The following is a 5419-nucleotide window of genomic DNA, read 5'->3' on the forward strand; positions in this document are numbered from 1 at the left end:
TCTTCATTAATGTGCTTCTTTCCTTATAGAAATAATAAGAAAGGCAAAGTGTTAGTGAACATGTCTACTTGTCACAAACAGTTAAACCAATCCATGGGAAATTGTACTTACTGAAGCAGATTTCCCAGACTTCTGGCCTTCTTCAGCATCGGGAGGGCTGTCGGAGAGCGTTGGGCTGGTGGATGAGGACTTTTCCTCAGCTGGCATCTTGTGGGGTTTTGTCGTCTTTCTTCTCTTGGCACCTTGCTGCCTTGGACTATCAGCTTCCTCACCCACCACAGCTGTATCAAAGAGGCGACGGTGTTCTGCTGCCTGCTTTGCATTAAGGTTGAGGGCATAAAACCTGTCAGCTATGGTGGTGTCGTGGCACATGAACTGTGCCACTTTGTGCCTATCTTCCGGGCAGTGAGTGTTCTTTGCCTTTTTGGAGAGAGAACAGCATAGGCAAAGAGTTAGAAAAAAACACACCAGAAACTCATAAAGCCGGGACAAGTACAGGAATGCTTACATGGGTGGCGATGGCAGTCCTCACATCAGTAAATGTGGGTGTGCCTGGTAACCCCATGCTCGCCCACGCATCCTGAAAATACTTGTTCAAGTTTTTGCAGGAGCTGGCCTTTGAGGTAAAGAAGAAGTAGTTTGCAACTCGTCCCCCTACCAAGTTGGACCGGGGTGAAAGGAATTCCTCAAGCCACCCATACTCCTCCTGGTCCAGGGCCAGCTGGGCTGCACCAAAGGCCTGGTTGGTCTTGTGGGCTGATATCTTTAGAAACAGTGAGAAGTGGCATAAGCTGAGTTTTATTTTAAAGAAAACCATGTGGACAACGAGAGACAGAGAGAGAGAGAGAACCACTCACATTAATGACAAAGTGGCCATCTGTAGATGTCGCACGGGCATCCTCCACCTCTTTAATTGTTAAATTTTGGAACACCCCTCCACGGTGACCATAAATGCTGGCCCAGTAAGTGGTGAGGTGTCCATAAAAAGACCATTGGTCCTTTTTCTCAGGACTAGTCTTCAGACGATCTTCACAGAAAAAAAGAGAAGCATAAAGGATCACATTGATCGCCAAACAATGAGAGGAGAAAGGATTCAAAAACTTACCCAGAATCTCAGGAATAATTTTTTTGGCAGAGTCCCGGCAAGCTCGCAGTGTGGCTTTAGGGATCAGGCGGGCCTCCTTGGCTTGTTTTACAGCCAGCTCGTGGACTGCCACGCTGCGCTTTACTGGGCGGGTCAAGTTCTGGATTTCCCTCCTAATCCCAATGAAAGCCACACGGGAGAGCCGGCATGTGGGCGGCTGGGTCTCATTAAGATATTTGAGGAACTGTGCCACATTTTTTAGGTAATGGTGCACAGTTGGCTCTGTAATGTTGCATTTCCTTAAAAAAGACAGCCAGGACCGGACCTTTGCCCTGTTGTCCAAAAACATCAAGCTGGCCAGATTGGTCTGGCCAGCTGACATATATGAAATAAAAAATTTTATTCTAAAAATCTTTGAGGACACATTATTTATTAATTTCGGAGTGGGGTTGATGCCCTCCCAGTGGGCCCTGGACTCCTCAATGAGCTGATCTGCAAAAAGAAAGCACAAGAGAAGGACCAGGTGAGTCAGGTCGATAACATAGAGGTAAACACTAACAAACATTATTATTATTATATTAAATTAAATTAAATTAAATATATAATAAACTATATTATACATATATATATATATATATATATATATATATATATATATACATACATAATATGTGTGTGTATATGTATAATTATATTACTATAATTTTCTAGTCTAATAAACTACAAATGGTACTATTTCCTTCGTCACTTATCAGTCTATTTCTCATTTCTCTTGTAGTCTAACAAACTATAAATGGGGCTATTTCCTTGGTTCACTTACCAGTCTATTTCTAATTCAACTTCTAGTCTAATGAACAACAAATGAGATTATTTCCTTGGTTCACTTACCAGTCTATTTCTCAGGTAACTTCTAGTCTAATAATCTACAAATAGGAGATTTATTAATGAAAGTTATTGTATGGTGTTATCAAAGTGACAAGTGTCATACTCACTTAGGGCTGGCACGTGGTCCGGAAAGGGGTATGGTGCATCGGAGGAGTGGGCCTTCTTTGAAGGCCCGGCGACCTCCTCCTCGGGTCCTGTGGCTGGCTCTGCCTCAGGCCTGGTGGCTGGCTCTTCATCTAGTCTGTCAACCTGCGACTCTGAGCACTCCTCCTCCCCAGGGCTGTTGAGGGCCGATAGCAGACTATGTGTTGCCCGTGCAACCTGCCTAGAGGGGGTGGGATTTGACCGCTTCCTCAGCTGCCGGTACCGCCGTGAGAAGCTCTCCCAGAAGCAATGGATAGGAGAAGCTTGCGCTCCTTCACATTCCGCACCTTGTGAAAGACACGAAGGTGTTGGCTTAGCTGATTATAGCCACGAAAGCACAAGGGACAGTCGTCCAAAGCCATATCTACTTTTGTTAAAACACTAAAGGATGAATAGCAAAAGGATGAATGCAAGGGACACTGCCCAAGCATTGGTTACTTATATAACTTTTTAGGTCCCATTTGTAGTCTGTAAATACAACTTTGAGTCTAATACATTAGAGAGCACAATTTGCAGTCTATTTCTCATTACACTTCTAGTTTAATAAACTACAAATTTGACTATTCCTTTGATTCACTCACCAGTCTATTTTCCATTCTTTTTCTAGTCTAATAAACTACAAATGGGACTATTCCCTTGGATCACTTACCAGTCTATTTCTCATTCAACTTCTAGTCTAATAAACTACAAATAGTACTATTTCCTTGGTCACCTACCAGTCTATTTCTCATTCATTTTCTAGTCTGATAAACTACAAATATGACTATTTCCTTGATTCAGTTACCAGTCTATTTTTCATACCACCTCTAGTCTAAGAAACTACAAATGGAACTATTTTCTTGGTCACTTACCAGTCTATTTGTCATTCCACTTTTAGTCTAATAAATTGTAAATTACCTTGGTCCCTTACCAGTCTATTTCCCATTCATTTTCTAGTCTAATGACTAATGACATCCACCCCCCTCGCACCTACTCATCCATGCCGGCCAGGGTGCACCCTCCCCGGCTAGAGAAGGCAGCTTGAGGGGGGTGGAAGTCGGAAGAAAAATTTTTTTATGAGGCCTAGAGAAAACACTTGTACTGTACTCAGGGCACTCAGGGAATCCATTTTAGTAAGTTTTATCCCATTATACTGTAGAAATATGCATAGAAAAATGTCAGACCAGGGGGCCGTCTATCCGACGACACTAGCCCCATGTCCCTATGACCCCGGGGGTCAAAACGGCCAAAACGGGGCCAAACTGCACCAAACTCAGGACGGAGTAAGACCTCCAGAAGGCCTACCGAACACCGCTGTCCCCCCATCCATAACACCCCGGGGGGCGAATTTATGGCCCCCCACATTTTTGATAGTCAAATGGAAGGAAGAGACCTAGCGACTTGAAACTCGGTGACTTGATAGCCCTCAAAGGGCCCTCTCTGAACCCACCTCCCACAAGTCGATAGACCCCGGGGGCCAGAGATACGGGCCCGCAAATGCAAAAAGTCCCAAAATTTGACCGGCCATAACTCACCCAAAGAGAGGGGAAAAAACACCAAACTCTGGTCAAAATTAGACCTTTGGGAGCTCTATCCGACGACACTAGCCCCATGCCCCTATGACACTGGGGGTCCGAGTTACGGCCCCCCAAAATGTGGAATTTGAACCGTTATAACTCAGGAACTGGACCACCCAGGAACTCGAGGATGGTCGCATACGGTAGGCCCCTCGACCCCTAGGGATCCCCCGAATTTAGCAAAAAAATAGTACCATCCACCCCCCTCGTACCTACTCATCCATGCCGGCCAGGGTGCACGCTCCCTGGCTAGAAAAGGCAGCTCGAGGGGGGTGGAAATCGGAAGAAATTTTTTTATGAGGCCTAGAGAAAACAGTTGTACTGTACTCAGGGCACTCAGAGGAATCCATTTTTGTAAGTTTTATCCCATAATACTGTAGAATTTGCATAAAAATGAGCGTTGAATTTTGGCACACATGTGCACCACATGTGGTGCGTATCTCACTTTTCATTAAATAGCAACTGTATTTGCAACAAGGAATGAGATCTGTCATGCAGTGGTGTATTGCGAACTTTTTTCCTGATGCGCCCTCCTGGGGTCTTGGACTCTTCCACGAACGATGCACCCACCTGAGGTCTTTCACAGACGAGGTGATGCACCGAATCAGGTGTGTTTGGTTAAAGAGAGTCATCTAAAACCGGCGTTGGGAAGCCCCGGCCCATGAGCTTGGCAGTTTCCAGGCCAGTAACGGAAGGCACCCATCCTTCCTTTCCTGGAGGGGGGCTAACCGTTGGTGTGGACGGTAGAGACGCAAATCATACCTCTGGCTGACCGCCTGGGCCTTCATACTTACCTGGCAGGGGAGACACCATGATCAAGAAGGCGGTTCACCCAGGGCGAGGCTTGCCCATTGCACTCCGGCCATGCTGACCCCTGCGAATTCCCCAAATGCGGGAATCTCGACTGCATAATTTATGGTAGTGGGGGACTGCGTTCGCGCTCTCCCCTGAAATTCTTGGTGAAACAAAGCAGAAGAGGTTTTTTCCAGGTTTTTTTTTTTTTTTTGCGTTTCAGAATGGGGAGTTCTGTCACATGCGAGGTATGTGTTGTGCGCCTGTGAAACAAAGTCAGTTACACTCTTGAAAAATCGGACCCTGGTGGGTGGTTCAGTTCGAATATAGCACAGACCTTACTTTGAAAGTCGATTGGACTGACTGCAGCCTAGCTGTAGCTGTCTCCATGTTGTTTGGTTGTCCTTTTTCAATTGGTATTAATTTTGTTGTCGCTTACAGCGCCACCGAGTGGCCTGTCGCAGCGCCCTTTTTCACCTTGCTTCTGAATGAGCCCCTGCACAGGTGTGCCGATTTGGGTGAAGGGATCTCATTCCTTCCTGGAGTTATAGCCATTCGAGCCATCTCGGACACGCCACGTTAGCACGTTTTGAGGTCCCCTCGCCAAGGTGAATGGAAATTTCCACTTTTTTGGGATGATTATTGGCAGGCAGACTCCAGAGAAGCTTTCTGTGCTGCTTTGGGTGGGACTGGGCCAAATACCTGGCGCTAGGTTACAAAAGAAGGTTTTCGACAAAATCCCAAATACCCGAAAATTTTGTCAGAGCGACGAGCCAATCTGAGACCTGCGTCTGGTTCGGCTCGAGCCAAGGATTCCCATTACATAAGGCACGTGGCTCTGCGACGAACCGTTTGGGAGTTACGAGCGATGCCGTACTTTCCGTCACTGCAGTGCCAGCGTCAGGCCAAGCGTGACGAGTCCCGGTGACGTTGCAGACAGGGGAGGGTACTACCATCC

At 46.3% G+C, this 5419-nt stretch overlaps 1 non-coding gene across 1 annotated transcript; it reads left to right on the forward strand.

Moving 5' to 3' along the window:
- Positions 1 to 4455: 4455 nt before the first annotated feature.
- Positions 4456 to 4619, forward strand: LOC132134104 (U1 spliceosomal RNA). The gene has a single exon (XR_009429368.1). It is a non-coding gene; the product is annotated as a U1 spliceosomal RNA (small nuclear RNA).
- Positions 4620 to 5419: the final 800 nt, after the last annotated feature.

Source organism: Carassius carassius, unplaced genomic scaffold, assembly GCF_963082965.1.
Source record: "Carassius carassius unplaced genomic scaffold, fCarCar2.1 SCAFFOLD_66, whole genome shotgun sequence".
Lineage (NCBI taxonomy): Eukaryota > Metazoa > Chordata > Actinopteri > Cypriniformes > Cyprinidae > Carassius > Carassius carassius.